Below are 10834 nucleotides of genomic sequence, written 5' to 3'. Positions count from 1 at the left end.
TCCTTCAGGCCTGGGAAGCACGCTAAGGAATTTGGACTTGATCAAAAATGGAGAAGACACAGGTCCTGCCCTTGAGTAGCTGCCAGTTACGTAGGACAGATGGACATAAAATAGATACTTTATTATTTTTATTCATTATTTAATGTGAGACTAGAGAGGAAGGGCCTGTGGCAGAGAAGGAAGGGTTTATAGAAAAAACCAAGATGAAACGCCCAGATCGACATGGAGAAGTGCTACATGGGAACACTTCCTCTATCTAAGCATGTCCTCTTGCCTCTCTTCCCAGGTTCTTTTGCTGTAACAACATCCTCTACCAAGTCAGAACCTTACTGTGATCCCCAGTGCCATTTTCTCACTCCTCACATTCAAACCAATGGCCAAGTCCCACTGAGTTGCCACCTCTCATTGCCCTGAGTGAGGGCTTTATCATCCCTTAAGGGATGCTTTCAACAACCATGTCTATCGATCTTGCGTTGCCCTGATCAAATTCAGTTTCATACCATGACTGCCAGAGTGATCTCTGCAACATAGAAATCCAGCCGTATCCCCTCCCTGGGGCAAAACTATTCAGTTTTACAGCATCTTTCTTTCCCTGCATTTCTGCCTATGCACAGAGCTATTGTGAGCTAAGGGTACACATGTATAAAATACCTTCAGTCCCTCTGGGGAAATGTAAGAGTGCTATTTTTATCATTTATTTATATTTTTAATTTTAAAAATTGATATAACTTACATAACATTGTTTAAGGTGTACAACATGATTTGATACATTTATAATTTCCATGATTATCACCCCTTCACAAAATTATCATTTCTTTTTTGTGGTGAGAACATTTAAGATGAAGTTAAGAGTGCTATTTTTAAACCTGTTTTTAGTACTGAAGGTAAAACAGTATCTTCTCCTATCTGTAATTTCACTGAACCTGAACTATTCTCTTTCTTGAGTAACCTGAATTAAAATGGGGAGGTGTTCCTAGACCTTTTAGTTGCAGAGATAAAACTCACCCTTACCTCCCTTATTTGTCTTCCCAGAGTGAGAACCATACAAATGCCAAAATACAGGTTAGAGGGAAGGTTATTTAGTGATGGAGTCTTGCATGTACACTGACCTAGCCTGAATAACATAAGATTTCAGCCTTTTCCTGCTTTTTGTCCTTCTCCAAGGTAGTTCTTTTCTAGTTTTACCTTTTTAAGAGTCAGGTTTATTGGGGAATAATTCACATAAAATAAAATTTACCCCTTTACAGTGTATCGTTCAATGAGTTTTGTTGATTGTATACAGTCATGTAACTACTGCCTTAGTCAAGATATGGAACATTTCTATCAAGATATAGAACATTTCTATCAACTCCAAATGTCCCCTCATGCTCTTAGCATTCAATCTCCTCACCCGCCCTCATTTCCTGGCAACATATGACCTGTTTTCCAGAATGCCATGTAGATGGAATCCTGTAATACTAGCCCTTTGTGTCTGGCTTCTTATGCTTAGCATATTGTTTTTGAGATGAATTCATATTGTTGCATGTGTCTGTAGTTTGTTCTTTTTTTATTGCTGACTATTATTCTGTGGTCTGGATGTAGACAATTTGTTTATTCACCTGTTGGCAAACATTTGGGCTGTCTTCAGTCTTTAGCTATTATGAATAAAATTGTTTGAAATATGAGAGTTTCTGTTGCTTTGTATACTCACTAATGTTTGGTCATGTCAATTTTAAAAATTTTAAACATTCTAGTGGGTGTACAATGGTATCTTCTCGTGTTTTAAGTCACACTTACCTAAACTCAAATTAGCATCTTTTAAAGAACTAATTTGCCATTCAGTTATATTCTTTGACGAAAGTGTCTGTTTAAATATTTTGACCACTTTTTAGTTGGATTTTTAAATATTATTCTTATTGAGCTGTAAAAGTTTTTTGTAAGTATTCTGGATATAAGTCCCTTATCAGATATAGAATTTTCTAATAATTTTCCAAGTCTGTGGCTTTTTCTCATTTTCTTAACATTATTTTTATAACAACTTTATTGAGATATATTCATTTAACATTATCTTTTGAAGAGCAGAATTTTTAATTTTGATGAAGTCCAATGTATTATTTTTTTCTTTTATGGTTTCTGATGTTTGCTGCCTATCTAAGAAACCTTTGCTTAACCCAAGGCAACAAGATTTTTCTATGTTTTCTCAGAAGTTTTATAGTTTTGTTTCTTAACATTTAGGTCTATGATCTACTTCAAGTTAATTTTTGAGTGTGGTATGAAGTAAGAATCAAGGTTAATTTTTTTTGGATATCCAATTGTTCCAGCACCATTTTTTTTTTTTTTTTTTTTTTTTTTTTGCGGTATGCGGGCCTCTCACTGCTGTGGACTCTCCCATTGCGGAGCACAGTCTCCAGACGCGCAGGCTCAGTGGCCATGGCTCACGGGCCCAGCCACTCCGCAGCATGTGGGATCTTCCCGGTCTGGGGCACAAACCCGTGTCCCCTGCATCGGCAGGCGGACTCTCAACAACTGCGCCACCAGGGAAGCCCCCAGCACCATTTTCTAAAAAAAATTGTTTATTTTACCTTTGTGTGTGTTGGGTCTTCGTGGCTGTGCGGGCCTTCTCCGGTTGTGGCGAGAGGGGGCCACCCTTCTCTGCGGTGTCTGGGCTTCTCATTGCGGTGGCCTCTCTTGTTGCGGAGCATGGGCTCTAGGCACGTGGGCTTCATTAGTTGTGGTGCGTGGGCTCAGCAGATGTGGTTTGTGGGCTCTAGAGCACAGTAGTTGTGGCGCAGGGCTCAGCTGTTCCCTGGCACGTGGGATCTTCTCGGACCAGGGATTGAACTCGTGTCTCCTGCATTGGCAAGTGGATTCTTGACCACTGCACCACCAGGGAAGCCTGCACCATTTGTTTTTTGTTTTTGTTTTTTATAAATTTATTTATTTTTGGCTGCGTTGGGTCTTCGTTGCTGTGAAGAGACTTTCTCTAGTTGTGGCGAGTGGGGGCTACTCTTCGTTGCGGTGTGCGGGCTTCTCATTGTGGTGGCTTCTCTTGTTGTGGAGCATGGGATCTAGGTGCGCAGGCTTCAGTAGTTGTGGCACGCGGGCTCAGTAGTTGTAGCTCGTGGGCTCTAGAGTGTAGACTCAGTAGTTGTGGCACACAGGCTTTGTTGTTCCACAGCATGTGGGATCTTCCCAGACCAGAGATAAAACCCGTGTCCCCTGCACTGGCAGGCGGATTCTTAACCACTGCACCACCAGGGAAGTCCCCAGCACCATTTGTTGAAAAACTGTTGTTTCTCCATTGAATTACCTGGACACTTTTGTTGAAAATTAGTTGACTATATTTTGGTAGATCTGTTTCTGGACTCTGTGGTCTGTCCCTTTGATCTGTATTTCTATCTTTAGACATATGCACTGTCTTGATTACCGTAGCTTTAGAATAAATCTTGAAATCAGAGTGATTTCGACTCCAACTCAACTCCTCCAACTTTGTTATCCTTTTTTCAAAAATCATTTCTAGGTCCTTTGCATTTCCAAAAACTTTTTAGATTCAGTTTGTTAATTTCTACACCACCACCAACAACAAAAGCTGATCAATAGTTCAATTTGGGAAGAATTGACATCTTAACAATACTGACTCTTCCCATTCATGAGCATGATTTGTCTCTTGGTTTGTTTAGTTCTTCCTTGATTTCTCTCAGCAATAAATCTACTTTTCAAGGTGCAGCTCTTGCACATAGTTGATTATATTTATCTCTTAGTATTTCATGTATTTAATCTTTTGTGAGTGATATTTTTAATATTTTCAATTTCCAATGGTTTGTTGCTAGTAAATAGAAAAACATCGTATTTTTTATATTGACATTGTATCCTAAAACCTAGCTAAACTCATGTTTTTGTTGTCATAACTATCTGTATTTTTGATTTCTTAGAATTTTCTATGCAGATGATTATGCTATTTACAATTAAAGACATTTTAACTTTTTTTTTTTTTACAATCTGTATACTTTTATTTATTTTCTTGTCTTATTGGACTAGCTAGGACCTCCAATATAATGGCGAAAAGAAGTTGTAAACGTGGGCATTCTTGCTTTGATCCCAATCTTAGGGGCAAAGCACTCAATACTTTACTGTTAAAAATGATGTTACCAATTTTTTTTTTTATAGATAAGGTTTGCCATACTGAGAAAATTTCCTTCTATTCCAAGTTTGCTGAAATTTTTTATAATGGATGGATGTTGAATTTTATAAATGCTTTTTTTTACATGTATTGAGATAATTATATGATTTTAATATTTTTGTCTGTTGAGATTGTGAATTTTACTGGTTGATTTTGAATGTTGAACCAACTTTGCTTTTCTGGAACATACCCAAGTGGGTCATGACATATTATCCTTTTTATAGATTTCTGGATTCAATTTGCTAATATTTTGTTACTATGCTCATGAGAAATATTGGTCTATAGTTTTCTGTCTTACCTATCTTTGGTATATAGATAATGCTGGCCTCCTAAAATGAGTTGTGAAATCTTCCCACTTCTATTTTTCTGGAAAAGTTTATGTAGAATAGGTGTTATTTCTTCATTAAGTGTTTGGTAAAATTCACCAGTAAAGCCTCCTGAATCTGGAGTCTGTTTCTTTAACAGGGCTACACAGGTTATCCATTTCTTTCTTTTTTTTTTTTTAATATTTATTTATTTGGCTGCTCCAGGTCTTAGTTGCAGCATGAGGGATCTTAGTTGTGGCATGCATGCGGGATCTAGTTCCCTGACCAGGGATCGAACCTGGGTCCCCTGCATTGGGAGCATGGAGTCTTAGCCACTGGACCACCAGGGAAGTCCCTATCCATTTCTTTTTGAGTGGGCTTTGGTAACTGGTGTCTTATTCCCTTGCGGTGGTCTTTGTGTGAGATATTGGCATATTATAACAGCCTTCTGATTTCCCAGTTGCTATCAGTGATATTTGTTTATTCATACCATCTTTACTTATTGTGCCTCTTTATTTTTGTTCATTTAATGGCTGCAATAAACAGATCACAATAAAATGAATCTGGTTGACAGTGAACACGTGGCAGGGGAAGTTTGGTGGTTGTGGCAGAGTAGAAGGCATTGTAGACTTTGGCTAAAAATTTTTATGTCATGAAAAAGAAGGATTTGCCTGATGACCTTGTCAGACAAATTTATCTCTTTTAAGTATTGGCTTTAAAAACAGGAGAAAAAAAGGGAAGTTGCAATAAAAATCTCCTTCCCGGCAAGCACTGGAAAAACCAAAGGGAAAAATAGCAGGACTTACAACATGATGTGCACAGAGTTATTTCTAAACAGGTTTTTTGTTCTTGTGTTTTTTTTTTTTTTGGCATTTTATAAGAAATAAGACTTTACCTTAGTGTTTATTTTGGAGTTAATGGCACATACTGAAATGTAATAATTTATTGATTGGGAGTATTTTAAAACAAAACAGAAAGAACCCAACTGTCCCCTCAATTCCTTATCCCTAGCCTATGTTTAAATATTGTAAATAACCTTTGAAAATGTAACAGCCATATTTGTTGGAATAGCACTCAGTGATTTGAATGACCTATTTTACAAGCAACTTACCCTACAAGTTACTTTTCCATTTAAAATGTTTTTTTTGTTCATACTAAACCCCATACTGTTTTCCCAAGGACAATTTGGTTACAAGTACAAAATAACCTACTTAATCTACTTTGGTTTAATTTACTTACAGGTAAAGTAGATATTTCTTTTCCTACCACCGTCAAAGGGTTTTTATAAGAGTAAAGTCAGATATATGCTATAATATATTGGTGAAAAAAGAGTAAAGCCATCATATAAAGGCAAACTGATGATATTATATTGCTTTCCTGTATGGCAGGGCATGATCATTATAATTTAATGTGCTAGGAAGCAGAAAAGGCCTGTATGTGTGATCAGCTGGCCTTTTCACGTGGGATGTATATGGAGCTTGTCCTGTGGCTTGAGGAGGTGGCTACTGTTTGTCTGGTTTAGAGCTTTCCTTTTGTAGCTCTGGTTGTAACATGCCTTTGGTTAAAGTTAGTCTCACCCATGATTGCCAATCTCCAGGCTGGTTCACTGGGTGCTGCTACTTCTCAGAATTCCATGACTAAGCCAGGAGTGGTGTTTGTTATTTACTAATAGGTATTTCTTCTGACTGTTCTGCTTACCACATCATGATACCAGGCCTTGACCTTTGTGAACTCCTCTGGAAAATCAAACATACCTAGAAGCTGCCCCAGCTTAGGTCTAATAACACCATCAATTGCTCTTTGGGAGGTTGTGGAACAGAGCTTGGAAGGTGGTTTGAATGAGAAGGAAACATAACAGCTCATCAAATCCAGATTTTCCATGAGAAAACAAGAATCCAGAGAAGTTAAGGGTCTTGATTAAGGTCCCTTCTTCCAGGAAGCCTTTCTGGACTTCCCAAGGTGGTTGTACTGGTGCTTCCCAGCTGTTTGCAAAACCACTCTTAATTCCTCCACAACTTTTCACTCTTTGCTAAAATGATTTCCTGGTGGCATCTCTCACTAAGAGAGGGCTGAGTTACATTTGTTCACAAGGCCTAGAACATTTTAAGCCCTCATGAACATTTGTTGAGTGTCTCTCACATACTAGCTACTAGGTACTATAGATGTGAAGTCAGGCTCATGGAAATTAAGGAGAAACTCCAGGAAAGCCCAAGCTCTTTTTGGTAGCAGAGCAGAGTCTGTAGGCTAAGCCAAAGACTGAGCTGAGAAGCACATGTAAGCAAGGGAAGATGAAAAAATTAAAGGGAGCCAAGTCCAGAAAGGAGCTAGTGAAAGTGTTTCAGTTTCCCTACTTGCAGATGCATTTGTTTAATTGATTCATTCAGCAACTTTATATTGGGCATCTACTATGGACCAGGAGCTATTTCAGGCATTGGAGATACAGCAGTGAATAAAACAAAGTTCCTCTTATATTTCCAGTGGGAGAGAAGCATTAAACAAATATCAAGTGAAAAATACTGATAACGTCAGGTAGTGATAAATGCTGGGATGGAAAATAAAGCAGGGGAAAGAAATAATCACTGATAAAAAAACAGGAAGGTCTCTCTGAGCAAAGACCTGAACAAAGTGAGGGAACCTGAACAAAGTGAGGGAGCGATGCCATGAGAATATTGGAGAAAGAGCATTTCAGAGAGAATAAGTACAAAGATCCTGAGGCAGGCTTGGTGTGTTTGAGAAACAAGGTGACCAGAAGTTTAGAGCAGTGTGGGGAAGGAGAAAGGAGATGAAGAAAATTCTTCTGCACTAGTGAAACTGTCCTTTCCAGCACCAAAGTATTATGATTGGTGATCCTCTGACTATATAGACCAGTTCCAATAAAGAACGCCCCGTACAGTGCTAAAACCAGACCTTTATCTCTCATGAATGCTCTGTTGAAGACTATCCACCCTCTAGGACGAGGGTTCTCACCTGAGGTCAACAGGCCCCTGGGGGCTCACAGTCAGGCTTCATATGGTCAATTAACCCCCTCCCCAATCTGTGCCTCCCTCCTGAACATTTTTCTGCAGATAAAGTCTTAGATGGAACCTGTCTGCAAATGCCTGCAGGACCAGGTAGGAATATAGAAGAATGAAATAGGCCAATGTGAGAACCCAGCCATACTTTGTTTGCCTATTAAACAGAGGAATATTCTTCACCTCCACAGAGAAATAAGCTCTCTCCCATTTGTCTTGAAATATTCAATCTTTTGGTTCTATTTTTAATTTCCTCACTCTGGTAGAGACTTAGGGCCAGAGAAATACTTCTTCACCATAAGAAAACCAACAATGTAAGGGTGATGACAGATGGCAAGTAATGTTCGGTGCTGGGGATCCACAGAGGATGCTGAGGATTGTGGAGAATGGGAGGGGATGTACCTTCCAAAGGCGGCAGCCACTACTCTGCTTCTGCTGCTCACTGCCTTGAGGGAATGGGACCCAGTGAGGACAGATCTTAGGACTGGTTAAGAGAAAGCAAAAATCTGGATCTCTTTGGAGGTGAAATCTCCAGAGATTTTATTTGGTTCACATTTTTTTTTTTTAGAACCCTGGTAGACCACCCATAACACTCAGGGTCAAATATGGCCCATATGCAGGTGGTTTGTTGAACTCTGATCTATAGATTTTACCAGAATTTCTGAGAGATCTGTGACTTAACATTGACAACTACTGTCCTAGAACATGATTCCCTTCCACTTCTGTGGGTAGAAAGACCAAGGACACAGCCATCAACCATGTCCCAGGGTCCCAGGAGTCTAGGGGACGGCCATCTGCCTGGCTTCTCCCTCCCCCCATCCATGACCCAGACAGAGCACAGAAGCCAGCAGGATCTGCTCCTCTTCCTCTGTCCCCCAGTGAGTGTCCTCCACTATAGGGGTGGAGCAAGCAGGACATTGTAAAGGGAATTGGTACTGAGAAGCACCAGATGAAGTTTAAGAGATGCTCATTACTGTGAAAGGTAGCTCTCTCCTTTGTCTTCTCAATTCTCCACTCCACTCCCTCCCATACATCCCTCCACACCCAACCGACTACACCCCATGAGAGTATCTTTGATTACAGGTTAGAGAAACCCAAATCAAACCCTGTGGGGAAAAAATAAACTCTTTCATTCCTGTATCTGAGAAGCCGAAGGGCAGTGCAGCTCCGGGCATGTTGGGTTCAGGTGCTCGGGCATCTCTCCCTCTCACTCACACCTGAGCTCTGCTTTCTCCTCTGTTGCCTTTGTCCTTTGACAGACTCTCTCGAAGTGGTGGAAAAGTTGGCTTGCATGGTCATTACTGCTCATCATCTCAGAAGGGGAGGCACTTACATCGAGTCCTAAAAAAAATAATCTGCTTGGGCTGTGATACTGGACAAACCCCTGTGTCCAGGGGCATGGGGTACTCCTATTGGCTAGCCTAGGTCATATGCTCTCCAGAAGAGTGGGTTCCAGAATCACAAGGAGCTTTGAAGGTGCTGAGTGTGAGTGTGTGTGTGTGTGTGTGTGTGTGTGTGTGTGTGTGTGTGTGGTGGTGGTGGTGGTGGTGAAATGGCAAACTCTAAAAGGAAGGGATGGTGGCCACTTAAAAGGGTACTTTCTACCCACAGGCACTTCAGATACAACGGCCAACGGTCATTCCCTCGGCCCCCAAACAAAACCCAAAAAGCTCTCTCTGCAACTCAGCAGAAGCTCAGCGCAGATTGCTCATCAATTCCAGTATCAGAACATCTGCATTGCAAAACCAAGAAGGTGCAGTTCGGGTTTGGTACATAGAGATTTTCAAGCCTTGGCAATTCCTCCACACAGGCAACAGAAGACACTCTCCAGCTTTGTGAAAATCACTCTCCCTTCCCTCCCCAAGTAGAATGAAAGTTCACCACTGCAGCCATGCACGTACCCTGCTGAACAGAACAGATGTACTCCTGAAAATCTAGGAACAAACAGAATCACTATTGTACCCTATACATTTAAAGCTGAAGGTGAACTCCAGGGGATCAGCTAACGGGAAGTTCTTGGGCAGTGACCAGAGAGTGACTGCTGGGTTTCATATAGGCAAAAATAAGATAATCTTACCCCTAGGGAGAAAAATCCAAACTCACTGAGAGTAAAAGAATGAGAGCTGAAATAACAGCTAATCTTTATTATTTGCTAAGTGCCAAAGCACTTTTTATAGATTATCTCATGTAATTCTCACAATAGCTCTATATGTTTAATTATTATCTCCATAAGAGGCTAAACAATTTGCCAGAGATTACATATGCAGCCAGCAGTGGCAGAGTGAGGATTCATGCCTGGGCAGTTTCACTTTAAAGCCATTCTGATGGAGCATCAATTCATTCATTCTACAGTCATGTGGAGTGCCTACTACATGTTGGGAACTACTCAAGGTGCTGAGATATACAGCTGTAAACAACGTAGATACAAATACAGATATATGTCCTCATGAAACTTACATTCTTGTGGGGGAGAAAGATAGGAAACTGGACCAATGGATAAAACGTAAACTAGGTTAGATAGTGATCAGTGTAAGGGAAAAAACTATGGCATGGAGGAAAGAGAAGTGGGGGGGAGGGGTGGATTCTGAAGAGTCCAGTCTCACTAAGAAGGTGACACTGAATAAAGATCTGAGGAAGTGAGGGAGTGAACCATGCAGATTATCTGGAGGAAGAGCATCACAGGTAGAGGAAACAGCAAAGACAAAGGCCCTGAGGAAAGAGCAAGGGCAGCATGCTCTACCCATAGCAAGAAGTCCACTGTGACTTGAGCATTGTGATCAAGGAACAGAACAGGAGCGGATGAGATCAGAGGTACCAGATCTTCTAGGGCCTTGCAAGTGGCTGTTAGTGTTTTGTCTTTTACTCTGGTGCAATGCAGCCACTTGGGTTAGAGCAGAGGAAGGACGTGAAATGACTTAGTTTAAACAGGATCTCACTGCTCTGTCAGAAATAGCCCATTGGGGAGCAAGGAGGCCAAGAGGGGGGCTGCAGCAGTAAGCTGGGCAGAAACGGGGGTGGCCTGGACTAGTGTGCAGTGGAGATGCGGCAAGTGCTTCCATTCTGGGTGTATTGTGAAATCAGAGGGTTAGCTGACAGGTGAGATGTGGGGGTGTGTGAGAAAGAGCAGTCAAAGATGGCTCTAAGGCTGTTGGCTGGCCTGAGCAACTGAAGAATGGAATTGACATTTTCAGAGATGGGGAAGGGTGCAGGAGGTATGGCTGTGTTTTTACTTTCTTTTTAAGGGTTGGGGGGAAGGGTTATCTAGGCCCCAGTTTGTGACCTATTAAGTGGGAGATACCGATTAGACATCTAAAGGGTAATGCCGGGTGGCAGGTCTGGGGTTCAAGAGGGCAGGCCAT

This window comes from Mesoplodon bidens (assembly GCF_964165515.1).
Source record: "Mesoplodon bidens genome assembly, chromosome: 11".
NCBI lineage: Eukaryota > Metazoa > Chordata > Mammalia > Artiodactyla > Ziphiidae > Mesoplodon > Mesoplodon bidens.
Note: the sequence above shows the minus strand (reverse complement) of the source record.